Raw genomic sequence first — 26,740 nt, forward strand, 5'->3', positions numbered from 1 at the left:
AGCAGAGAGGGCGGGGCTTCCCAGACCAGGGCCGCACGGATGGACAGAGGGCCACGAAGCCTTTGGCCAACTCCCAGGCTGAGGAAGCTTTACCGCGGTGCTCACGGAGGGCACTGTGCTGAGCCCTGCCTTCCTGCTGGGGTCTTGTCCCAGCCTCACTGAGCTGGCCGGGCAGTGTCTCCTCCTCGGGGCTCCTCAGCAGGAAGGTGACCAGCGAGGGCCTGCGGTGGTGCCTGGCCACTGCCTTCGAGGACCCGCTCGGCGGGGAGGGGACCCCGCTGAGGAGCCCCAGCAGCGAGTCCGGGAGGCCGAACGGGCAGAGATCATGGGCAGCGCACCAGGGGGACGGGATGCCGAGTGCCGTGCAGACGTGCTGCGGGCCCTCGGGTTCCCGGCTAAACCCACCAGGACACATGCTCCAGGACGACACCCCACCCAGGAGGATCGGCGCGGCCGACCTCAAGGCTCTCAAGGGCCTAAAACGAGTTCCTTCCCCCAACCAGAGCGGGACAGTGGCGAACTCGAGGTCAGTGGTAAGAAAAACCGGCCAGATGTGAAATAGTATCATAACCCCACCAACACAGAACAGACGCAAGACTGAGAGCAATCAGTCATTTCCAACCTGAGTCTAAGCAACTTACAGACACACAGAGATACCCAGCAACAAACAAGGCAAAAGACCCTGCTGCTGGGAAAGTCGAGGGCAGGAGGAGGGGGCGGCCGAGGATAGGATGGTTGGATGGCATCACTGACTCAGTGGACATGAACTTCAGCAGACTCTGGGAGACAGTGGAGGACAGGAGTCTGGCGTGCCACGGTCCACGGGGTCAGAGTCAGACGCGACTTAGCGACTGAAGGACACAGACGAACAGCAGCCAAGGTGAAGCTGCCAGGTTTTCTGTTCAATCAGAAACCACCAACCTCAAGAAGGAGGAAAACAACTCGAGGGACGTCGTTCAGTCACGTCCGACTCTGTGCAACCCCGTGGACTGCAGCCCACCGGCTCCTCCATCCATGGGATTTTCCAGGCAAAAATACCGGAGTGGGTTGCCATTTCCTTCTTCAGGAGACCTTCCCTGACCCAGGGATTCAACCTGGGTCTCCCGCATTGTAGGCAGATGCTTTACCGTCTGAGCCACACTAGGAATCAAATCAATTGATCAAAAAAAACCCCAAGACGGCTCAGGGAGACAGTGAGAAGACAGTGGTGTCGGGGTCACTATGACTGTGTCCCACCTGTTCCAGAGACAAGAGAAACACCGGACACGTTACGAGGAGATTTTAAAAAGTGTTTTCTGAAGATCCCAGTTGAACTTGTAGAAACTGAAATATCTGAGACAAAAAGTACCCTGGATGGAGGCGAAGGCAGGCCGAACACTGCAGACACAGCGGCGACGACAGAAGGTGCCGCAGCAGGAGCTGGAGGGACCGGCTGTGAGAGGAGGGGCCGCGTCCGCCTCCTGGGAAGACCACCAGCCCGCCTCCACCCGGAAGAGCCAGCTCCTCCTACATCAGGGACAAGGGTTGAAGGGACCTTCCAGGCAGAGCAGAGGGGTCAGCGCGAGGGGCCACGCGGCCACCAGGCTGAACACAAGAGGCCCCCACACTCAGAGGCTGCAGCGAGCAAGAGAGGGCTGGTGGGCCCGGCCCAGGGGAAGGCGGCCCAGCATTCTCAGACCCCACCAGGCAATTCGCCCCGGCGAGAGCAAGCTCAGGACTACACAGAAACCTGCCTGCCAGGTCACAAACTGGAAACAACCCACGCGGCTGCCAGCAGCGGGCGAACAGGCCTCCCAGGCACCACCCAGCCGAGCGATGCCCAGAGCGCCCGGGGACGTCCCCCAGCCGGCGCTGCGGGTGGACCTCGTGCCCTGGAGCACAAGCCGCCCTCGTCAGGTGCCCCGTGTTCAGGACGCTTGGGCGTCTGCACCCCCACACCCAGGACCCCGCCAGGAGCCCAGAGCTCAGAGCCCATCCCCGAGGGCTGCTGTCCCCAAGGAGAGGGCCTTTCAGGACACAAACAACGCCCTGGACCTTGCTCCCACGGCCCCCCAAGCCCTTCACCATCAACAACCAGGGGCTGGGCCCAGGCCCCACTGCCAGGAGGGCACCCATGAGCACACAGAATGTGCGCGCTCGGCCCAAGTGCCCTGGGGGCAGACTGACCCAGGCTGATGAAGGAGGGCCTCGGGGCCCCTGACAAATCACCCTGCCCGCTTCCTTGGTAAGACCGCAGGCAAGATGCCACCATGAGTTCAAGGCCCCCATTCCTGCAGGCGGACTTTCAGGAGAACAGAGAGCAGCCTGCTGTGCTGGAAGGTGAGTCTGGAGAGCTCAGGCCTCCGCAGAGGCCAGGAGCAGGCGGATGGCAGGGCTGGAGCAGAGGCGCCCCTGCACCAGAAGCCCGTGCAGTGAGCGCCCCGCGCTCGGGGTCCGGACAGTCCTCCCGACCGCCGAGCTCCTCTCAAGACCACCGCACACCAGGAAACCAAGCCCTAACCACACCGCACATGGCAGATGGCACGTGTGTCTACGTAAAGATACGTAAACACGCCTCCCCGAGTGGGCAAAGCAGTTCTCCAGGCCGGAAGCCACCCGCGTATTTATTTTCAAGACAAGCATCTGGACCGTCCAGCCTCCACGGACTCCTCTAGGGTTGTACAGGTGGAACGTGTGTGCGCGTCTACACAGGGAAGCGGTGTGTGTGAGTGGGAGTGTGAGTACAGCTGCAGGGCAACCATGCCCTTTCTTCCCACCCCTGGCCCAGGCTTCTCCCAGGGCACCCCTGACACCCTGCTGGCCCCTGAGGGTGCTGTGAATGGGCACAGGGAAGGAGCTGCCACCCTCCGGGACCACGGGCCCCCCTCTACAGGCCTGTGGCTGGTGTCAGGATGCGTCTCTCCTCGCCCCCTACCTTCCTGAGCTCTGGTAAGCTCAGTGCAGTCGCTCAGTCGTGACCAACTCTTTGCGACCCCATGGACTGCAGCATGCCAGGCTTCCCTGTCCATCAACTCCCGGAGCTTGCTCAGACTCATGTCCATCGAGTCAGTGAGCTCCAGTAAAGAACGCAAAGACAGAGTCAGGTGCCCATGTCCACCCGGACACCCTGCCTGCCTGCCCTTGACCCCTTCAGGAGGCTGGCCCCAGGTGTTTAGAAAGGAGCATGCAGCAAACTGGGCATCCTGTCCAGAAGCAGCAGGAGCCAATGCTCAGTCCTTGCGCATAACAGAGCAAGCCGCCAGGGCCCAGTCCCCAGACAGTGATGAGGAGCTGGACACGATCCACAGCAAGGACTTCTGCACCCCGTGAGAGAATGAAAAGACAAGCATCGGGTACTGACCCAGGACTTCCCTCCCCAACAGACAGAGCGCTCTCAAAACGCAACTGAAAATGGGCAGGACATGGTGACAGACATGCCCCCAGAGAAGCTGCACCCACACACCAGGACGGTCAGAATCAGACCACGGAGGCCGACAGGGCCAGACAGCACGTGCGGACACAGACGTGAGCCTCCACAGGCCACACGCGCCTCCCCGGGGACCAGCCACCTGCTCCCCTGGGCGGAAGGACGAAGGCGCCAGGCACACGGAGACACTGTGGGTGCTCACGGCAGCGCGATTCTGGTCTGAACGCGCGGGAAGGGCGGGGCCAGCCGGGCCTCCTGTGTGCGAGGCCGCACCTCACCAGAGGACAGAGGACAGCTCTGCACAGTGCGGGCGAGTCTCCCTGCAGCAGGCTCCAAGGGCAGACCCTGCACACCGGACACTCAAGGGTCCCCTCTAGACGGGTTCAGGTCGGAACCTGAGGCCCGCGGCAGCTCAGTGGGTGCTAAGCCCTGAGGGTGTGGCGAGGGCCGTCCAAGGTTCTAGATCAGCCTTGTGGGAAGTCAGAGACCACGCGTATCTGTCAAAATTAAACAAAGCTTACCTTCAGACTCAGTGGAATGTAAATTACACCTCTGCAAGCTGACCGGAGGCAAACATGCCACACACCCACAGGAAAGCAGGGACTCTCGCTGGCGCCCCTGCAGGGGGTCCCTCGGGCCCCAGAGAAGCCACGGCCCAAGGGGCCCCTGCCGAGGACTCCAGGCAAAGGGCGTCCAAGGGCAAGAGGTGCCAGAGGCCAGGGGGCACCAGAGGGCCAGCTCCTTTCCGGCTCCACGACTCGGAGGGGCACAGGGCGCTAACCTGAAACCCGCCACCTGTGCGTTTGGAGCTGCAGTGCTTTCCCTTCGCGCGTCCTGCTGCAAAGAGCCAGTCACTCATCGCACGAGAGAGAACAGGATGACCGTGCCGGAGCGCCTTCTTTCCAGGCTGGAGATGGTTTCAGGCTCTGTCACCACTTTCTCCAACCCCTTTTCTCTGACCGATCTATTTCACAATGCCAAAGAGCTTCATCTGGGTTTTCAAAGACAGGCAAAGGTTTGGGGGCCTCTCCTCCCAGGCCTGCCCTGTGTCTGTCCTCAGAGCCCCAAGACCACCTGCTCCCCCCACACACACACAGGCCCCTGGGCACCCCTCACGGCAGCCACACCACTGGGGCCACATCCAGAGGTGCCAGCAGCCTGGTGAGTTCGAGGCTGGGCGGGTGGACGGAGTCCCTGTTCAAGGCCCTGCGAGTGAAACAGGGGCTTCTGTGGTTTCAGTCAGAAGGGCTGGGACGCCTTGCTAAATGTCGCAGCTGATGCTACCGGTGGTGGTACGGGGGTGGTCACCACGCTGGATCTCAGAGCGGAAAGCTAGAGATCCACTCAAAGAAACCAGCTTGGAGCCAAGGAGAGGTCACACACACCAGGGAGAAGCGGGGGTGGAAGGTGGGTGGGTGGGGGGTCCTCTGCAGTGACTGCCTCGCGGCCCGCACAGAAACAGCCTCCTGAGACCAGAGGCCCCCAGCCCACGGCCCCCAGTGGGAGGAGGCAGGAGCCGCACCTCCCGTGGCGTCTCTGCTCCGCCCCGAGCCAGCTGGAACCTCGATGGCCGGGAGCTCCGGGCACTAGCTCCTGGGCCTCCGCTGCCCAGGGCAACACCCTCGTGCCAGCCCCAGGCCTGGCCACCCCCCGCCCCATCCCGGTGCTCCCCTCTCCAGGCCCGCTCACCTGACCCGATGCCCCATCTCACGGTGCAGGAGGCGGAGGCAGAGCCGAGACAAGGTCCACATATGACCCTGCCACCGCGGGCTCCGGGGCGCTCACACCTCCAGGAGGGCAGGCCCGGGACTGAGGGATGTGAATTTCTACTCCTGGCAAGAGCGCGGCTGCCCTGGGCAGGGAGAGGCGGGCCTCACCAACAGCCCTGCTGCTGCTCGGGCGGCAGGTGAATCACTGGGAAGTGCGAGGGCCACACCTGCCTCCCTCCCGGCCCTGCGCTCCTTCTCCAGAGGAGGAGGAAGCCCCAGGCCACCAGGGCTCCTCACACTAGCAGGGAGAAGGGCAGCGCCCCACCTCATGCAGCCCGGGCAAACAGGAGCCCCGCTAGCCTCGCCCGCTAGAGGCTGAGCGCTGGGCTCCCTCTGCATCTGTCCCGTGTCAGCCCCCTAGCCCTGGACCGCCCGCCAAGGAGGGCAGAGAAGACATGCAGGTTGGGGCAGAGTGCCCCCCTGGGCCCGGCTGCCAGGGGGAGCTGGGCAACGCCTGGACGCTGGAGCAGGGGGCAGCCAGGTGGGAAGAGTGCCTGGACGGGAGCGGGGAGGCAGGCTGCACCCCGCAGGCTAGGGGCCGGGAGCGCGGCACGAACACAGGACAGGCTGTCAGCTTTGTGTGAGGTTCCAGCCAAGCCAACTGCCCCCTGGCTCCTGGGCCGCCGCTGCCTACGGGGCACCCAGGTCACGCAGCCGCCACTCCTGAACCCCCCAAAGCGCTGGCCTGGGCACAGGGACTGTTGTCTCTCCCCACAAGCCTTCCCAAGCCCAGCAGGCACAGAGCCCAGGCTGCCTAAGAAAAGGCTGAGGTGGATCCTGCCAAGTCACCCCGCCCTCCCTGCTGGTATAAAAACGTTGGAGGCAACATTTAGCCCAGGCACTGGAGAAGGAAATAGCAACCCACTCCAGTGTCCTTGCCTGGGGAATCCCAGGGACGGGGGAGCCTGGTGGGCTGCCGTCTATGGGGTCACGCAGAGTCGGACACGACTGAAGCGACTTAGCAGCAGCAGCGCACAGGAAGGAGGCTGGGGGAGCCGCCTCCCCCGCCCGGGGCCCGACCCCTACAGGCACTCAAGCACAGACACTGGGACTTCCCCGAATCTTAAATGCTGGAATCCAATCAAGAAACAGACTTCCTGAGACAAATGTCAGAGAGAGATGGACGAGGTCCACTGCTCATGCAGGGCTGTAGGGAAGCTTCCCGAGTGGAAAGGACCCCGAGAGGAGACAGGCTGGGAGCTCAGGGGGGGTGCAGAGTGACACCCCCTCCCCCGATGGTGAGCACGCCAGGCTGGCCCCCACTGCCTCCAGGGACACCCCGTCAAGTGTCCGGGAGAGCCCCCCGCGACCCAGGGGCGCCCGAGGCGCGCCACGCGGGTGGAGCAGCTTCCTGTTGCGGACGCACGGTGTGCAGGCAAACCCGGCGGCACCTGCCCCCCCGCCGGGCCGCTGTCCCGCTGTGGCCGTCGCGCCCAGGACGGGCCTGTCCCCAGGGGCGCTCGCAGGGCTCTGTGTGAGATGGTCTGGCCCCGTGGAGGCTGCTGTGCAAGTTCTGGGCATGTCTGAAGCAGGTGAGGAGGTCAGACGCACTGAATGCCTTTTCAGCTTTCCATATTTTCAGCTTACGACAGCTTTGGTGGGAGGTAATCCCACCGTGAGTTGAGGGGAGATCTAAGGACATGCCCCCAGCAAGGATCAAACTCCTCTGACAGAACCTGCAGCCACCTCGATACTTCCCAGGCAGGTCCTGACGGGGAGCCTGGGAGGAAAGTCTCCCCTTCCGCCCCCAGCTGCCTGCTGGGCTGCGCAGCCTCCAAGGACCCCCTTCCTCTCCCTTTGGTGCTGGGTCTCCTCAGCAGTTAGTTTCCCAATAGGAGGCGGATGAGGACTACTTTTTCCAGAATTTGCAAGTGAAAAAACGTTTTATTCTGTCCTTGCGTTGGATTACTAGTTCGGCTGATGTGAAACTACTTCCACGTTGGAATTCCTTGTTTTTTAGTTTCCGGGTTGGATTTTGTTCAGATTCCTGGTTAGTTTTGCTCTGTTCCCTTCTGAAGGTTTCTGAAATCCTTCCCTTATCCCATGCTCTGAAAGTCCCACTCGTGTTTCCTGGTGGGAGTGGAGAAGTTTGCACTCTGGGGCAAGGGTGAGCCTACTCAATCTCAACTCACTTCCTGTGATTCTAGAAATTTTCCAAGTTGCTTCAAAGCCCCTCTTCTGGAACCCCGCCGTGGCTCAGGGCCCCTGACCGATGAGCTGACACCCTCACCACCGCCAACCTGGTGTCCATAGCTGGCGCGCTGGCCCTGCTGGGAAATACACCCAACCACCGCCTCTTCCTTCACTAGGGTTTCACTCTGTCATCACACCTCCAGCCTCCAAGCACTCCTGTTAATTCTCTGGACATTCCTTTTCTCCACTGGTTGGTTCTTACTTGCCAGGGGGGTCCTCCGTGCTCTGCAGTCTCTCAGGAGATGAACGACAGGGCCAGCTCATCTGTTTGTTCAGTCTGCTTCCTCTTTTTCTATTGGTTTTGGTCTCTGCCTTCCTGTTCACAGTCCATGAAACATGGGCTGCTCCCTGGCCATCCACTCATATTTAAAGATGGGCACTAAAGAGCTCACTGACAGTTTTGTGTGGAGGGCTGAGTGGGGGCAAGGGGGGACGGGGCTGGTTCAGGCTGCACGCAGGGGCATGCTCACCCCTCCACTGTCCAGTGTCTGGAGGGCTCTTCTGGGCGGGTCAGACCCCGTCCTTCCGCCTGGGGAGTGGACAGCAGGCGCCAGGGCCCTGGACACAGGCTGGGCTGGGAACCATGCTCGTGGCTCTGTCTGCATGGCGGAGGCCCTGGCGCGGTCCCGGGACACGCACTCTCAGGAAAGCGATACTTGGGTTCGAGGCAAGCAGGAGGGAGCAGGCTGTCCAGCTGCTGCCGTGCACCTCCAGACCACCAACCGGCCCCTCCAAGGTCCCGAGGTCCCACAGCCCTGGGAACCACGCTAGGTTCCTAGGCTTCCGCTTCCTCATGCCTGCGTTCCACCTGATCACCAGCCTTCCAACTTCTGACTCTGCTGTCTCCCCACTTTGTTCCCATCAGTCTCTGCCTTTCCAGAGCCCTCAGCTCTCATTCCAGGGGGGCTGGGGAGGGAGCAGATTCAACACACAAGTGCAAATCCGCTCTCTTCAGGCAAAGGGGCCAACACAACAGGACACTGGCAGGCAGCCCCTGCTCCCCTCCAATGGGGCCCCTGGGCTCTCCCCTTTCTGAAAGCCCCCCCTGAGCTGCCACTCACCTGAGCGGTGCTTCCAGACAGGGGGTGCTCACAAGCTGCCCACACCCCTCCTCCGCCCACCTGTGGGCAAGGCTTCCCACCCAGTTCAGGCAGATTCACGGAGGCTGGCCTACCCTGCCTATGGGGCTGGTGGGCCTCAGAGACAACTCATCTCAACAGTGTCCCGTCACAGCTCAGCCTTGCCCGACTCCCCTCCCTCCCTCATCCTCAAATACCAGTCAGAGAACCCTGGGACCCAGCCCTGAGGGTCAGTGGGCTGCCTGCATCCTGTCCAAGGCTGTGGGCTAAACCCAAGGCCCTGCCCAAGGCCTCCGAATGGACACCTGTGTTTTCACAGAGACGTGCCCAGAGGCCAGGACAGAGCACAGGTCTGCCATCCCCTGGACTCCCCAGCCGGAGCCAGCCGGAGCTGGGAACCCAGGCTCCTGCCTGCACAGGAAGGGCAGGACGTGCGGGGAGCAGGCGCACCCACATCCGCCCAGAAAGGGGCCCCCGGGAGCCTCGTGCTCGCGGCCCCTTGGGCACCCTGCCTTCACAGGACCACGCCGCCACCAGCCACCGCCCCCCTCGGAATTCTGAACCACATGGAGGAGGGCCCTGTGGCTCAGGGAGGCCCCGCCCCCGCTGCTGGAACACAGGCGGGGTCCCTGATGCTGGATGACCCACCCCGGTCTCAGGCATCGTGGCAGAATGGGTGCGGTGGACGGTGCGCTCTGCCTGGGGCTGTGTTTTCATGAGGCGTCTAGGAAGTATTGACAAAAACTTCACTGAAGGTCAGTGAGCGGCAAAACACAGACCCTGGCCTTGGTGGCCCTTAGCTGTTCAAACACGGGCAGTCACTGCAGCCAGCCCCTGGTGGTGGCCAGGGCTCCCCAGAGCACGGGGCACAGTATGGACACGTGCCCCTGAGGGCCGTCACCTGAAGGGTGCTTCCAGGCAGGGGGTGCTCACAAGCTGCCAAGAACCCCTCAAACAGGATCCCAGTGGGGGCAAGGAGGGGGCAAGACACAATGAAGGAGGCCAGCAGTAGGGCCTTCGAAGACCGAACACCTGCTTCCCCGTTCAGACATTCACACTGAGACACTGATGCTGCCGGGAGCGCCCCCTCCCCAGGCCCTGCCCCTGCCCCACGCAGGTGGGAACGGGAGTCTGGTGCAGGCCCCGGAGCTCGAGGCTCCCACCTTCCCACCAAACCCACCCCGTGCCACACCCACCCGATGGAGCGGCAGCGCTCCGCAGCCCGCGTGGACACGCCCCCGCTCCCCGCAGAGGGAGACCGCTCTGCCCGCCCCGCACTGTGGCTGCCGCCCCGGGGCTCCGGAGTCCTGCATGTCCAGCGCGCCCTCTGGTGGACTCAGGAGCCACAGGCGGCGCTTTCAGCCTGAGGAGCCTCCCGCCTCCTCCAGCAAGTGCGGGAAAGAGCTCCCCAGCCTCCCCATCCCAGCCCCGGCCCGAAGAACCGCGAGGCGGGTCAGCCCGCCTCCTGGGTGCCCCTTGACCAGCCCAGAGGCCTGCAGAGCAGGCTGGGTGGGCTGGGGCAGAGACCGGCCAGCACTTCCCAGCGCACCCCCGCCCCATGGGACAGCTGTGGGGCGGTCCAGGGGGCTCCCGGCTGGCAGAGCTTCTGAACTGCCTGGGGCCCCAGGATACACGACGTGGGGGAGCATTTTCCATAGGAGCAGAACGCAGGTGGCGACGGCAAGGACGGTGATCCGGCAAGCATGGCTGTGGGAAGAAAAGGAAATCTTCCCGCTGCGCAAACAAGGCACCAAGCACCAGCTGCTCCCAAGGTCTCGCTCCACCCGTGACGCGCAGCTTCTGCCTCCTGGAGGAGGTCCCTCGGCACGGTGAGTGCGGCTGAAGGAAGGGACAAGCAAAACCCTTTTCCTGCAGCAAGCACGTGAACCCCAAGAGCATCCCGAGACCCTGCCGAGCAGTTCCCAGAGGAAGGCTCATGAAAAAAGGTAATAAAGATGTCAAAGCAGGCTCAGCCCCACTGACGAGAAACACCGCGACGGAGTGACGCTCCACTCAGCAAACGGAGGGCCAGAGAGGACGGGGAGCCGCAGCCATGGAGGCCCGGCCGCCAGCCAGCCAGGGAGAGAAGGCGCGGGACCCGGTGTCCCAGCCGTGGTTTCCTGAAAACAAGTGGCAAAGAGAACGGCTGTTGGGATAGCACCCAGGAAGCGGCCACCCCAGATGGGGTCACACTCACACGAGTGACACGGCCGTGGGGCTGCAGAGCCAGAACAGACCCACCCTCCTGCCGTTCACCCCCTCCTCCACCGTCTCCACGCCTCCGCGTCCCGGGCCCGGCCGGGGAGAGGGGATGAGGAGACAGGGCCTGGGCCCCGGAGCCCCTGCCATCGGCATGGGACCAACAGGGCCCGTGGGCTAGACATCCCCGCACAGCAGCCCCCCAAGACCCTGCAGCTCTTGGCAGGCGCCACGAAGGCTCGGCCCGAGGAGGGACGCGAGACTGGACTTCAATTTGGGAAAAGCCTCCCCTCACGCATTGACACGCCTCACCACTGTGGGTTCCGGGAGCGGAGGATGTGAAAGGCAAGGGTCCCGAGCTCCGCAGTGAACTCCGAGGGGGCCCGGGAAGCCATAGCCAGGCCAGGGAGGGGCTCAGAGAGAGGAAGGGGTGTGGGGCCCCCCGCGAGGGGAGGCCGGGGCGGGAGGGGTGGGGAGGGACTGCCCCAGAGCAGCAGGGGCCCCCGTGCCGCCCCCTTCACTGTGGACAGCGGCCACCAGGGACTGCAGAGGACCGCCCAGGTCCCGGCGCCTCGGGGGCCCAGCGCCCATGGACCCCCAGGCAGGGCTGTGCTTGGCCCAGGCCCGTCCCAACAGCAGTGGCTGCAAGGCCAGGTCAGGCTGCATCCATCCCTGCCCCGACACTGCACGCGGCGGGAGCACAGACCACACGCGTGCACACAGTGCACCCTAGGTCATGTGACAGACTGCGTCTACCAGGGGTCATGATCACCGCTGACAGAGGCCTCCAGAGCAGGCGGCCGCGGCCTCTGGCCCTCCACCTGCGGCGGTCCACACAGGGCCTGGGCCTGGGCCCCGCCGGCCGCAGGCGTCCGCTGGGGGTCCTTCCTGTACACGCAGGGGGCACACGAGAGCCTGGTGCAGACGGCACAGTGGGCACCAGGGCCTGCGACAGTGCTGAGGAGACAGTCGAAAGAAACGCCAAGTGTGCCTGAAAACAGCCAATGGGAAGCGCTCTCCAAGCGTGCTGCCCTCAAGTGTGTTCAATGAATCCGTGTTTCCACAGGCTGGTCATGAACTTCAAATGAAGGCTGCTATTTTTAGAGTGCTTTTCAAGTTCTACTCCAAACAGTTATTCAAAGTGTCCATTTAATGAATAAATGCCCTTCCCAAACACGTCTTACAGAACTGTCACACCAACACCCAGTATCGCCATCCAGCTCGCCAGCCCGGGACCGTGGCTCCCTTTCTGTGTCTGTCTCAGGCTCCAGCATTTCCCAGGCCTGCAATTCTCCAGATCCAGTGGGTTTGGTGGTTTAAGAGTCAAGACAGGTCGACGAGAAAAACCTCGAGCTGGGGAGCGGGCCCGCCCGGGGCCTTCCTGCTGCACCGGGTTCCCTCCCGTCTTTCCCTCCAGGAGCCTCGGCTCAGCTTCGAGCCTGGCGCTGGCCGCTCCGCACCCCAGCACCTGGACGTGCAGCTGGGGCAGCGGCTCCCCGCTCCGGGTCAGGCTCCCTGCTCCAGGTCTTCCTGGAGCCCTTCAGAGGCCCGATCCCAGCCTCTCACCCAGGGAGACCCTGCCTGTCCCACACAGACGATCAAATTCCTGCTGCCCCGAACACAGGGCCCACCACGGGTCAGGGAGCTTTGTGACCACGGCTGCCCCGGGCAGAGCAGACAGGTGGGAAACGAAAATGCTGCTCATGTGGAGAGAGAGGAAGCTGAGAGACGAGGGGACAACAGGGGGGACACCTGTGCTGGCTCTGGGGCCAGTTCCCCCAAAGCGACTCCCTCCATGGGCAGAGAAGCTGCTCGGTGCCCCTGCTGACGTCCTCAAAGAGGGATCTGAAACATGTGCGGGGCAACCACAGGAAACGTCTCGGCGCATAAAGCACATGACGGGGCAGCACGGCGTGTGGAGAGAGCAGGGAGGGCAAGGGCCTTTGTGAATGCCAGGGAGCCCGCCACCGAACACAGGTGCCCGGAAAGCATGGAAGGCGCCCAGCATGGAGGCGCCTGGGCTCAGGCGGACCCCGACACGGTGAGGTCTGACGGTGTGGACAGGCCAGCCGGGGCCAACCCGCACAGCTCCTTTCCGAGGGGGAGCCTGCACGGGGAGGCCGACCCAGCCGGACTCTGTCACCTCTGATGACGGAAGTGGCACCTCTAGAGCACAGAACTGAAAAGGCTGGTGTAGGCACCCAAGGCACACAGACATACACACACGAGAAAACTCACTATTTAAAAAGAGATCCAAAGAAGGTGATGGGTGGAGTCTGATCCCAAGTTATTAGAACACAACACAGAGAACTTTCTTGGTGGCACAGAGGGTAAGAATCCGCCTGCCAATGCAGGAGACACAGGGCTGACTCCCGACTCAGGAAGACCTCAGATGCTGAGGGGCGACTGCGCCCGTTTGTCAACTACTCAGCCTGTGCTCTGGAGCCTGGGGGCCACAGCCACTGAGCCACAAGCTGCAACTCCTGAAGCCGCACACCGACCGCCTGTGCTCCGCACCAGGAGCTGCCACCGTGTGAGAAGCTGCGCGCGGCGACCGGCGTGGCCCACACGTGCCACAGCGAGGGCCCAGCGAAGTCTGAGACACACTCACAGATAAACAAACGTCGTGGTTTTTTTAAAGTGGAGCTCTCTTTCAAAACATAAAGACAACACAGAGAACAAATAAATAAGAATCAGAACAGCCTCTGTATCAGGACAGCATGCCAGGAAGATCTACTCCTGAAAATAAAAACTGTCACGTATAACTCAGACAGGACTGAGGGGCCTGGACACCCGCTGCCCCAGCCCCGCTGTTGGCAGGAGAGGCCCCTGTCCAGACAAGGGGGAGTCACGGGGCTCAGTCAGCAGGCGCCTGAGCCCCTGGCTCCTCAGCGTGGTGAGGGACGGCTACAGAGTGGGCCAGGTCTCCCGTGGAAGCCCCAGGCCCTGCAGTGGGATAGGGAGGGCCAGCATGACTCCAGGGCACCTTCAGTCTTTCCACGCGTTGTCTGTTCCCTGGGAAGTCCCAGAGACGACGACCATCCCAAAGCAGTGGGCGCCCCTGGCACCGGGAACGTGGTCTCTACGAGCCATTCCCACCACAAGAAACCAGGCTCCTCAGAGGAAAGGCGGGCTCCAGCCGGGGCTTCGCTGTCACAGCAGAGAGCAGGGTCACCCTCCGAAGCCCCGAGAGTCACTGTCACAAGGCTTGGAACCAGCTTGAATCAGCGCCCAGAGGCCACGGATGGGGCAGAGCGACCATCAAGGAGGATCAGAGCTGCAGTAGACTCCAAGGCTGAGACTGTTTCAATCCGTCAGTTCTTAGTAAAATATATACCTTAAACCTTGGTTACTTGGAGAAGGCGTTACAGAATCAACACTTAATTCTGAGAGCTGGTAAGCAGAGGCAAGGAGTCAAGCATTTATCCAGACTTGCGTATATTGATGCAGAGAAACCAAAGGGCTGACAGGACAGTGTCTCTTCAGAGGCGTCACGGCCAGAGCCCCTGTGCTCCAGGCCGCCCAAGGCCAGCCTGTGGCCTTCGTCACTGTGTCCACAGCCTAGAAAGGCAAAGGCTCACACCTGCTCTCTCCCCCTCGCCCTGTGAGGAGGGAACAAGACACACGGTGCCCAGAAGTGTGTGCCCAAGCCCGACCTGGGAGGCGAGACCGTGAGCTCCAGAAGGGAGGGTCTCAGGCCAGCACTCAGAGAGGCCACGTCAGGCTTTGCAGATCGCGCTCTCATCCTGCGTGTGGCCGCTGCGGGAGACCGGCACCGCCTCTCGCCGGCTCCTCTGAGCACGGAGGACAGGCCTGGCCACCACGGCCCAGGAGGACACTCCCCCGGGGGCCAGAGGACACCCGGAACGAGAGGCGGCGCGCAGCGGCCCGGCGGGGCCTCGCTCACCTGTCTGTTGGCTCTCAGGAAGCCGAGGGTGTGCTTCCCTCTCTCCAGGTCCCTGGTCACCCAGGGCGGCTGAGCCGGGGGAGGCAGCAAGCTGCCACGTCCTGAGCTGCCCTGGAGCCCAGCACTCACTCTGTTCCCATCACAGAGGGGCTGCTGTCACACCTCAGACCCCTGCGGCTCACAGGAAGCTCTGCAGGGCGCGGTAGGGACCCACCAAAGGGGCAGCCTCGGCTCCCCTCCAAGGCAGAGGGCCAGGCAGACCTGTCTCAGCAGAGGCCCTGGTCGAGGGCAGGCTGCTGTGTGGGGATGCCAGCGTAAGGCCGGGGATGGCAGAGGGGGGCAGGGTGCACGCTGCAGTGGGCACCTCCCCAGGCCGGACCCAGAGACCGACACACAGACGTGAGCCCTCCCTGCCTGCCTCCAGAGGGACGGCTGGAGGGGCCCGACACTGCAGGAGCACGGGATGGCGACGCGGGCGGGGCCTTTCTGGGCATTGCTGGCCACCCAGTGGAGAAGCAGGGAAGAACGAGACACTGAACGGGATGGAAGGAGAACTACACTGGGTCCAGCAGGTTCTGGGAATCTGTGAGGGGGGCGCTGTGGGGACAGCCGGGCCCCCCCAGGACACACGTCAGGTCTCTACTGGGAGGGTCGCCAGGGGGTCATGTGAGGTCTGCTGGGACAGGAAGCGTGCTGGAGCAAAGCCTGCCCAGAAACCCCAGTGGACACTGGCCCCCTGGCCTCACAATCAGATCAAGGGGCTCTAACAGCACCAGCTGGTGACCCAGAGCGGAGGCAGGGCTGCAGACAGGAGCGCGGGGGTGGCCTCTCCTATGAACAGCTTCAACCCAAACACTCAGAACCAGCAGAGACAAAAAGAAGGATCTCACTGATTTTCATCAACTTCAAAATCCTTCAGTAAGAAACAGGCTGAGTCGCTCATGCAGCTGATGTCTATATGGCGACCCATCTTGTTGAAAAAGGGATAGGCTACCCACTCCGGTATTCTTGGGCTTCACTGGCGGCTCAGCTGGTAAAGAATCTGCCCACAATGCAGGAGCCCTGGGTTCCATCCCTGTGTTGGGAAGACCCCCTGGAGAAGGGGCCTCAGAGAGTCGGACACGACTGAGTGCCCTCCACACCCCTGTCGCCTGCTCCCCAGCCTCTCTGCTTCTGGCCCTGGAGCCGCAGCCTACCTGCTCCCGCAGCCTCTCCTCCCTGTTTCGTCCACACTGCCCTGCGCCTCCACCTGAACAGGGCTTCGGCCCACATCCTGGGAAGGCTGGAGCCTACAGACGTGCACGCTAAGGGTAAAGGGTGTTCACCTCCACCCTCAGGGTATTTCCGTACGTGTGCCTGTCCACTTACAGGAGGCCAGCAGAGACGCGCGGTCTTGCGTTGTGGACGGCCCCTCGACTACAGCCACGAGCAGCGTGGCCAGGCTCTCCCCAGGGGCCTGGGGCGCATCCTCCCTGCCCGTTCCTCTGTTCTCTGATGGGGTCTGGATGTGCCTTCTGCCGGGGCCGCGTGCACCACGCCTCCCCAGGCGGCTGGCCTTTCCCCTCCCTAGGGGTCTCTGTGCCCACACGTGCAGGCCGCGTTTTCCCCATCCGTTCGCCCACCAATCGACACTGAAGACACTTCTGTATCTTGGCAACTGCAACTAGCGCTGCAGCGGATGTAGAGACGTCTACACGGACGTAGAGAACTCTCTTCAAGAATACGATTTCCTTCAGATATACTCCTAAAAGCGGGCTGCTGCATCAGGCAATAGCTCCATTTCCAGTTTCCGGAGGACCCTCCACACTGTTTCCCATGGTGGCTGTGCCAGCTGACATTCCCACCAACCCTGCACAAAGCCTTCCTTTTCTCCACATCTGCACCAACTCTTGAGACCTCTCGTCTTTTTCACAACAACCATTCTGACGGGTGAGGTGATAGCTCAGTGTGGTTTTGACGTGCGTTTTCCCGATGATTAGTGGTACTGAGCATCTCTTCATGTGCCTGTTGGCCATCTGTGTATTTCCTCTGGGAAACATCTGTTTAGGTCTCTTGTGCACCTTAGCGCACGGTGTGTTTTGGATCTGAAGCCCGTGTCGGATGGGCTATTTGCTGCCCTTCTCTCCCTCTGCTGGCAGCCTCCGTTGTACAGGCTCTGAGTTAATGTCACCCCAATGATTTTTGCTTTTGCTGCCTTTCCTTCTGGTGTCAAATGCAAAAAACAATCGTCACCAAGAGCAATGTCAACATACTGCCTATGTTTTCTTCTGCAAGTTTTAAGGTTTCACGTGTTAGGTTCAAATATTTAATCCACTTTAAGTTCATTTTTGTATGTGGCAAAAGACAGTGGTCCAGTTTCACTCTTTTGCATGTGCATGCCGTTTTCTCGGTAACATTTGTTAGAGAGACCATCCTCTGCCCGTTGTACATTCTTGGCTCCTTTGCTGTAAAGTGACCACACACACACACACACACACACACACACACACACACACGGCTGTTCCCCCGCCCCCGCCCCAGGCTACGATTCTGTTCAGTTGATCACGGCTGTTTTTACCAGCACTACACTGTTCTGATCACTGCTGTTTTATAATGTGGTTTCAAATCATTGCATGTGATGCCGCCAACTTTGTTCTTTTTCACAGTTGCTTTGGGGTCTTCTGTGTTTCCATACAAATTCTACAATCATTTTTTATATTTTTGTGAAAAATGCCATTGGAATTTGGATAGTGATTACACTGAATCTCTAGGTTGCTTTAGAGAGTGTAGACATTTTAACCACATTAATTCTTCTAATCCATGAACACAGAATATCTTTTATGCCTTCAATTTATTTAATTGACGTCTTATAGTTTTCAACATACAAATTTTTCATCTCCTTAGTTTATCATAAATATTTTATTCTTTTCAATGTTATTGGAAATGGGATCATTTTCTTAATTTTTTTTTCTGGCCACACCAAGTAGCATGCAGGGTCTCCGGTTCCTCAACCAGGGCCTGGCCCCTTCAGTGGAAGCCGAGTCCAGCCACTGGACTGCCAGGCAAGCCCCCTTCGTTTCTCTAACGGATAGGGCAAGCACCTTTAAGAAGATGGCTGGGAAGCTCAACCCTTGCCCTCATTTGCGTCTGGGCCCTGAAGCTGGAGGTCAAATATTCTAAGCGCCGTGACCAGAAAGCCACACAGGAGCCGGGCGGGCAGGCGGGAGGTTCTCCAAGCCAAGGAGCCCAGGCAGGGCTTTTGGCATCAGAGGCTCAGAGCAAGGGGCACCCACGGGTGCGGGTGGGGATGGAGGGAAATGAGGACTCCATCCCTCAGACAAGGGCGTCCAGAGGGTCTTCTGGGCAGGAGTACGACACGGTCAGTACTCTGCTGGTTTGGGGAAGATGCGAACCAAAGATAAAGACATAAGCTCCCCAATCCCACCCATGGGTGCCTGGGTCTAGGAGGGCCTGAGGCCCTGGAGCTGGGTCAGCCCAGGGAACCGTGGGCCCACCCAGAGGGAGCCTAGGGAAGTCGTGACCCTGGTGTGGTCACACCGCCCACAAGTGATTCCTGGGTCAGGTCCCGCGGGCAGGGCCGTGGGCCGTGCAAGCAGTCAGGACCCGCCTGCTCCAGCACAGGCTCACAAAGGCCAGGGTGCAGTCTCTAGCCCAGACCCCTCCAAACCTCATTTGAGGGGATATTTTATTGTTTTCATTAGAAACCAAGTGACCCAGACTTCTGAGAAAAATACACGAGGTGGAAAACTGCAGTGCTACCTGTGAGCTGCTCCCGGCAGGTCGCTCAGCTCCCGGTGGATGGGAGGGGCCTGGTGATCACCGCTGCTCTCCCATCTGCTGTGCTATGGGAGGACCCTGTGACCCTGATTACAGCCAATCAGCAGAAAGCTGGGGACGCCCGCAGGCCCAATGTCCTGCTGTGCGCTGACACCATAGGGCCCACGGACGCTGGGCAAACACAGCTGCGCACCCAGCCCTGCTCTCCCCTCCCTGCTGGGCAGGCGCGGGGCAAGGGCACTGTGGAGATGCGTCACCATGGCCCTCACAGCAGAGCCTGCTCCTACAACGCAGCCAGCACTGCGGGCACAACAGGAACAGATGCCAGGACGTGGCCCCCTGCCCACGAGGAGCCACAGCCCCCAGGGGGAGGCGGCGGGGCCAGACTAAGGCCTGGAGACCCCCAAGAGAGCAGCTGCGGCCACCCGGCTGGCGGCAGAGAGAGGGCCTCTGACCACCACGTGCAGGGCCGGCCACGCTGGCCCCGGTCAGCCCTGTGCCCACGGGTCCTGGCTGTGCTGACAGGAGTGGGGCAGACCCGCACACAGGAGCAGGCTGATGGCAGACCCCATCAGGCCCCTGCTGCTCCATCCTGAAAGAGTCCACGCGGGTCCCATGAGCATGTCTGCACCCCACGGGGGCTCCAACTGGGAGGGCAGCTAGACCTGCCTCAGCCCCCAAGCAGGAACCGAGGAGGGTGCGGGGGGCCCTGGGCTGGCCTGTGCACGCCCCTGCCCTCAACCGTGTGGACGGTCACGTGGGCCCGGTAGGCCCCAGCCTGATGGCCGGGCAGGGCCCGGGGTGGAGCGTGAGCGGACGTGAGCTCCACGGGCTCCACAGCAGGCGGCGGGCTGCGCCCTTACACGGCGCCACCTCACAAGAGAGTGCCGTGTGCTGTGAACCGGGGCCCGCTGTCTTCCTGGCGACAGTTCAGACTCAGGGCCCGCAAACCACCAATGCTCCCACCTACACCCACACATCCAGTGAGGAGGCAACACACGAGAAGAAATGATACACAGCACCCCAACATCTCCACGGCCGCGCACAAGCTAGGGCTCAGGGGCCTTCCTGCCTGGTGGGGCTGACAATCGTACATTAAGCCCAGCTACAAGTGGTGGGCCTGGAAGGAAGTGCACGAAAGCCAGCAAGGTCACAACAAGAGGACACATTTATTTTTGTATGGATTATAAACGCCAGAGCTCTCAACAGAACTCAGCTGAGCCCAGCACTTCTTCAGCCAAAAAGGTAGGAGGCCTTCCAGCAGGAACAAGAGAATGTACTTGAAAACAAGGGTTTCATCACAAAGCATTTTCAACCCCTGCTGCAGGCCCACGTCCGGAGAAGTGCCTGGGTCTCCGTCACAACAGCACAGAGCCACGTGGGGGCACTCTGCAGACAGCACCCCGAGACCCGGGCCACTGCACGGGGCCACACGGACCCAGCCGACGTCCTGCTTCCAGGAGGCGGGAGCGGGCCGGGTAGGGAGGGCGGGGACAGCCTGTGATGACAGGCAGGACCCACAGGACCTCCGCCGCGTGCCCCGGCACTCTCAGCGCTTGGTGGGCGTGAGCACGTCCACGTCCATGAAGCTAGTGAACATGACCGCGGCCACGAGAACACCTGCCACACAGCAGGCGCCGAGCAGAAAACTCCTCCCAGCCAGAACCAGTCTGCAGGGCTGGGGCTGGAGCCTCCCCATCAGGCGCCAGGGCCCAGGGAGCAGCCGTGAGTGACCCCGAGCTGACCTGACCTGCGGACGGGGCGGCAAGGGCGGGGGGTGGGAGCGAGCCCCACTCCTGGCACCTCTCCCGGGACCGGAGCCCATGGGGCCAACGCCCCGAGGCCAGCTGCTCCGGTGCCCGCCTGCTGCTGGGCTGCGGGAGTGAGGCTCCTATGCTCTGGGAGAGAAGAGCATCCGCAAGGGAGGCCACACGCTCCCCCGGCCACCAGAGGCACGCCTCCTCTAGGGGGAGGAACAGAGCCCTGTCCTGGGAAAAAGCCGTGCCCCGCCAGCGCACACCCCGTGCCAGGGATGCTCAGGAAGATGGGCAGCCCTGGCACTGCGTGCCGCCGGACACCACGCTGCCGGCCGGACAAGGGAGGACGTTCACGACGCCAACCACCCCACACCCCCAGCAAGAAGGTCCTCTGAGAGGACGTGGTCCTCCCAGGGAGTCATCCCGCGCCCGGGCAGCAACCGAGATGAGGGAGAGGAAGGGCAGCCCGGGGCAGCCACGCCCGGGCAGCAACAGAGAGGAGGGAGAGGAAGGGCAGCCCGGGGCAGCCATGGCCTGCGCTTTCTTCTGTGGAGTCCTTCTTTGCTCTCACCACCTTCAAAAGCTAAGAGACCAAAGGACAGAGGACCAGGAAGCGGGCCGAGGTGTCCACAGTCTCTCCCTCGGGACAGCTCAGCCCCGCCTCCCGCCTTTGCTCCCAACACCCAGGAGGGGCCGGGCACTGCGCAAGCTCACCTGGAGGACCACACTGCCCCAGGCTCTCCGTGTGCCCTGCCCCAGCCGTCTTCCCCACGGCCCCAGGGACCACATGCGGCCTGGACTGGGAGCCACACTGTGAGGGCAGTGAGAACGGAATTCCTTTCCCGACAGAATCAACTAAATGGCACGCACAGTCCCAACACAGAGAGAGAGAGAGAGAGAGAGAGAGAGAGAGAGAGTGTGTGTGTGTGTGTGTGTGTGTGTGTACACGTGCGCATGTGCACACACAGCCAGGAAGGAGAGGGCAGGGGCACGAGCTCTGGTCCATCCCGAGGCCCTGCTGGGGCTGCAGCCCGCAGATGCACACTCGGCCCCCGGCTCCCTCGGCCTGGACACACGCACACGCAGCTGCGCCTCGGGGTCCCTGCTCGGGCTCCCGCATGGCCGCACCCCCTCTCCTCGGCAGCAAAGCCTGAGCCCAAGGGAAACACAGAGTTGGGCGGGCCAGGGACACAGCACTCTTAGCTGGGAGCTAGCACCTCCCAGTTCCTGTCTCTGCTCCTCCCTGTCTCTTTAAGAATAAGTCCTGTTCATCCTAACACTTGGGATCAGATCCCCTTACAATACTGGGCTGGCCAGAAGGACCGCGAGTTTCTGTGATGACCAGGTAAAACCTGTTATAGCTCGGCTGGGAAGTTCCGATTCATTTCTGTATCCATCAGACACTGCAGCTTCAGATTTCCCTTTACTTGGTCATTAAAAATTCTGCAAACGGAAAACATTCAATTCCCTGGCAGACTGTGAAAAGGCAGGTGCAACAGTTCTGTATCAAAAAGATACAGAAGGTTTACAAAGATGAAATCGGGAGGTCATCTTGCTCCACTACCTGAAAGACGGCAGGAGGCGGTGGAACAAAACGCTTCAGTAAAGTTCTGGGTGAAAATTAAAACCTGCGTTTTCTTTATAGCATTGAAAAACTGAAGGAATTTTTTGTCCAACATAATAGCAAGGACTCACCTCAGTCATAAGCAGCCAGACGGCTCTGTGAAGAGCAGGCCCGCGAGTGACCACAGAGGCCCACGCGCCCAGCCCAGCCAGGGAACGGTCTCGCTGCCGCCTCCACGGCCGATGCAGGCCAACCCGCACCTTCCCCACCTGCGCCGAGTGGCACTCCTGCCCACCGGAAGCCAGCGGCACCCCAGCGGGGTGCAGCTCCAGGCCCTGCCCAGCTGGACGGTGAGATGGCTCCGGGCTGAGCCCCGCCGGCAGGCAGCCTGCTCCCAGGGCTGCGGCAAGGCCAACGCAAGGATCCCTCACCTGACCCGGGGCCCAGGCCCTGCGGAGCCAAAAACGGGCGCAAGTCAGTGCTAGCCCCACAGGAAAGCTGAAACTCAGCAGCTCAAGTCCCTCTCTGAGAGACTCAGAGGCTCCGTTTCCAGAGGGCTGACAATGCCCCCAAGAGAGCCGTCTGGTCCTAACCAGCACCTGGCACGTGAGGACCAAGAAGGATGCCAAGCTCTCCAGTCCTCCTGGGCCGCCCCTGTACCAGGGCCTCTGGGCTGTGTGAAACCACAGCCTCCACCCAGCACAGCAAGGAAACCGGCTCCCTCCCATTTCTACGGGTGGGAGCGGGAACGAAGGATTCCACGAGGGTCATGCTGTGCAGACAAACCTGTGCTATGCTAAGTCGCTTCAGTCGTGTCCGACTCTGTGCGACCCCATAGACGGCAGCCACCAGGCTCCGCCGTCCCTAGGACTCTCCAGGCAAGAACACTGGAGTGGGTTGCCATTTCCTCCTCCAGTGCATGAAAGTGAAAAGTGAAAGCGAAGTCGCTCAGTCGTGTCCGACTCCTAGCGACCCCACGGATTGCAGCCTACCAGGCTCCTCCATCCATGGGATTTTCCAGGCAGGAGTACTGGAGTGGGTGCCATCGCCTTCTCCGGCAGACAAACCTAGACAGTGCTGAACAGCAGGGACACCACGGTGCTGGCCATGCAGTCAAAGCTGTGGCTTCTCCACGAGCCGTGTACGGATGTAAGAGCTGGACCACAGGGAAGGCTGAGTGCTGAAGGACTGATGCTTTCAACTGTGGTGTTGGAGAAGACTCTCGAGAGTCCCCTGGACAGCAAGATTAAAGCAGTCAATCCTAAAGGAAGTCCACCCTCAATGTTTACTGGAAGGACTGATGCTGAAGCTGAAGCTTCAGTCCTTTGGCCACCTGATGTGAAGAGCCAACTCAATGGAAAAGATTCTGATGCTGGAAAGACTGAGGGCAGGAAGAGAGGGGGGACACAGAGGATGAGATGGTTGACTGACTCAAAGGACATGAGTTTAAGCAAACTCGGGAAGACAGTCAAGGAGATGAAAGCCTGGTGTACTGGAGTCACAGGGTCACCAAAAGTCAGACACGACTTAGCGACTGAAGAACAGTAAAGGCCACGGACCAGGTCCCCCACCCAGCTCCCCGCCCTCCACTCCCAGCCCCTGGTAGCTGTTAGGGCCTGACGAGGTGAGCTCACCCAAGCCACAAAAAGCATGAAGGTCTTGGAGCTGGCGTGGATCAGGGCTCTGGAGACCCGGCAAGCCCCGTCCAGAAGGAGCAGGCCGGCAACTCGGAAGCCCCTCTCCAGTTTCCACATTTTTCTTCCACTCCGAGGCGTGGCTGCCGAGCCCAGCGTGCACACCCACCAACCAAGGCAGCGGGGGCCGGGAGGGGTGTGTGCCCCACGCCTTCAGACACCTTCCTCCCAGAGGGGGTTCCGTTCCATGGCCACATGGAAGACCTCCGGGTGACACCACCGAGTCAGCCCAGAAGTGGGGACAGACAAGGCCACACTCAGCTGGAGAAGCGGGGAGGACCCTCCCCTGCAGCCCCAGCTGGGAGACGTCCAGCAGAGGCGCCCCTACAGGAAGAGGCTCTGCGCTGGGGCTGCACCCGTCAGCCCACAGGCTGGCAGGAAGGGAGAGGCACCCCCCGCCCCGGAATGGAAACTGCCACTGCCCAGAGGCCTGTTTGTTTTGGAAGCACCTCACTAAACGGCTTCCCAGGTGGCTCAGTGGTAACCCACCTGCAGTGCACGGGTGGGATCCCTGGATGGGGAAGATCCCCTGGAGTAGGAAATGGCAACCCGTTACAGTATCTTGAGGGCTTCCCTGGTGGCTCAGCGGTAAAGAATCTGCTGCAGTGCAGGAGACCCGGCTTCGATCCCTGAGTCAGGAAGATCCCTGGGAGAAGGGAATGGCCGTGCTAAGTTGCTTCAGTCATGTCTGACCCTTTGCAACCCCATGGATGGTAGCCTGACAGGCTCCTCTGTCCATGAGATCCTCCAGGCATGAATACTGGAGTGGGCTGCTATTTCCTTCAGGAAGATTCCTGGGAGAAGGGAATGGTTATCCACTCCTGAACTCTTGCTCGTGGAATTCGATGGGCAGACCATGGGGTTGCAAAGAGCTGGACACAACTGAGCAACTAATACTTTCACTTTCACTAACAGGCAGTCGGGACAGGTGATAACCACTTCCTCTGCCCTCCCTCTGAGACGCCCCCAGGAACTTGGGGGACGGACCACCGGGGCCAGTCATGACCACGAGCTGGACCACACAGACGGGGGAGCTAAGCCTGGGACCCCAGTGGCTGCTGTGAGGACAGAGCCAGCAGAAAGTCCTGCAGGCGGCCCCGCAGCCCCAGCACGCGCCCCTGGGGCGACCCAGGAGGGCTCTCAGTGCGGAAGGCGCGGACCTGAGGACACGCTGCCGCAGAACTTCACCTTCCATACCCGGCACCGCCACCCGGGGGGAGAGGAGGCCCAAGGAGCAGCCGGGCAGCTCCCGCAGCACCTGGGGGGCAGGAGAGCGGACAGCGTCAGAGCGGCACTGGGTGCTGGTAGGGGCAGCGAGCGGAGGGTCACAGATGGAGGGCGTGGTCGGCAGGGGCTGGGATGAGGCACCTGCAGAACACAGAGCCCCTGGACCCTCGCTCCCTCCTGAGTCACCCCGAGAGCCAGGCCTGCTGCAGAACGGGCCGCGTGCCCAGGACCAGGGTGGCTGCTTGCCACAGCAGCACGGCAGGGCGGGAAGCGGTGACACTGGCAGGGGGCTGGGGGCCTGGTGTGCAGAGCCCTCCCCCGCACTCTGCACACAAGCACCGCCGAGGGCACCTGGGGCCTTCTCCACGTGGACGCAGAGCACCCTCCCACCACCCGCTGGGAAGGTTACTGTGCATCCTCCGCCCCTTTCACAGAGGATGAAACAGGCTCTCGAAAGTGAGACAGGACATCTTGTGACGCTGCAGTGGGGATTCAAACCCCCAACCATCCGGGCCCTGAGCCCCATTCATATCCCCCAGCTCTTAGCTCAAACAGCAACTTCTCAAAGACCCCTCAGAGTCCCCACTAAACAGCTCTTGTGTAACCCCTCATTGGACCCCGCCCCACTTCCCAGCATTGCACCCACCCTCTGGGGGAGCCCGCCAGCAGCAGCAGGGGGACATCAGGCTCAGCCACTGCAGGCGAGCACGCACAGCCACGCTTCCCACCAGCAAGGAGACTTCTTCAGAGAAGAAAACCAAGAGAACGTGGCCGCGGCCCAAAGGCATGTGGCTCCAGGCAAGGAAAGCCACACAGCCCAGCCCCTCCTCATCTGAAGTGTCCACAGTCTACCCTCCGGTTCCAGCTGTTTCTAGCCCCATCCCCAGGCTCCACTCCAGGGCAGAGCCCTGCATACGGCCTGGGGTGCCCCGGGCCGGGAGAAATGCTGGGCAGAAAGAAAAACAAACTGGAGGAAGACAAAGAAGCGCAGGCCCTCCAGCCAAGTCAGCTGGGAACAGACGTGGGGATGCGTGCAGAAGTCACCATCGGGCGCCGAGACCAGCTCGCGGGGCCGACGCGCTCCACACAGGGGCAGAGGGCGCCCCGCCGAGCGCACTGCGCCCAGGCCTGGCCTCCCTCTCAGACCCCACAAACCCCTCCCCGACAAAACCAGGTGGGCCTGGGTACAGCAAGTTTCCAGGACACAGCAAGGGCAGCGTGGAAAAGGCTGGTGCAGGCGGATCGTCAACAGAGGCATCCGCAGAGGTGGCTGCCAGCACCCACCAGAGCAGGCGCCTCCCAGGCCAGCATGAGCACTGGACGAGTCCGGCAGCCAGCGCCCTGGTGCCGCCCAGCTTTCCAGCATCCTGAGACGAGGCTCAGTGAGCCCCGCTTTTCAGCGTCCTGAGACGAGGCTCGGTGAGCCCAGCTTTCCAGCGTCCTGAGACGGCTCGATGAGCCCCGCTTTCCAGCATCCTGAGAGGAGGCCTCAGTGAGCCCCGCTTTCCAGCGTCCCGAGACGAGGCTCAGTGAGCCCCACTTTCCAGCATCCCGAGACGAGGCTCGGTGAGCCCAGCTTTCCAGCGTCCTGAGAGGAGGCCTCGGTGAGCCCCGCTTTCCAGCATCCTGAGACGAGGCTCAGTGAGCCCAGCTTTCCAGCATCCTGAGATGAGGCCTCAGTGAGCCCAGAGGGCAGTGACACCGGGGCAGGGGTGAGAAGCAAGGCCAACAGCTGGGACGGGTGCTGCGGCTGCCCCAGGAGCATCTGCCAGGTGGAAGGCGGGCCCTGCTCAGCACCCACCGGGCTCCCTGTGGCTCTGCTGGGTTCCCGTCCGCCAGTCTCTCACCAGCGGCACAGCCCTGGGGACGCTTAGTGCAAGGGTTCCCTGCAGACCCTCCAAGCAGAAGGATAAGTGAGAAATGACGTGTCACCACCAAGTGTGCAGACACACGGGGCTCATTCCAAGAGGGCCCCGCATGGACCTCCCTGGTGGTCCAGCGGTTGAGACTCCGCCTGCCAATGCAGGGAACATGGGTTCAATCCCTGGTCAGGTAAGATCCCACAGGCCGCAGGGCAACTAAGCCCCCGCGTGCAATGAGAGAAAGCCCATGTGCAGCAACAGAGACCCAGTGCAGTCAAAAGTAAATAATTTTTCAAAAAGAGAGAG

At 61.6% G+C, this 26,740-nt stretch overlaps 1 protein-coding gene across 1 annotated transcript in view; it reads right to left on the reverse strand.

Moving 5' to 3' along the window:
* MOB2 (MOB kinase activator 2) overlaps nucleotides 1-26,740 on the reverse strand; it is a 52,931-nt gene that overhangs the window by 21,590 nt on the left and 4,601 nt on the right. The window lies entirely within an intron of this gene.

The sequence above is a fragment of the Bos mutus genome, chromosome 22, assembly GCF_027580195.1.
Source record: "Bos mutus isolate GX-2022 chromosome 22, NWIPB_WYAK_1.1, whole genome shotgun sequence".
Classification (NCBI taxonomy): Eukaryota; Metazoa; Chordata; class Mammalia; order Artiodactyla; family Bovidae; genus Bos; species Bos mutus.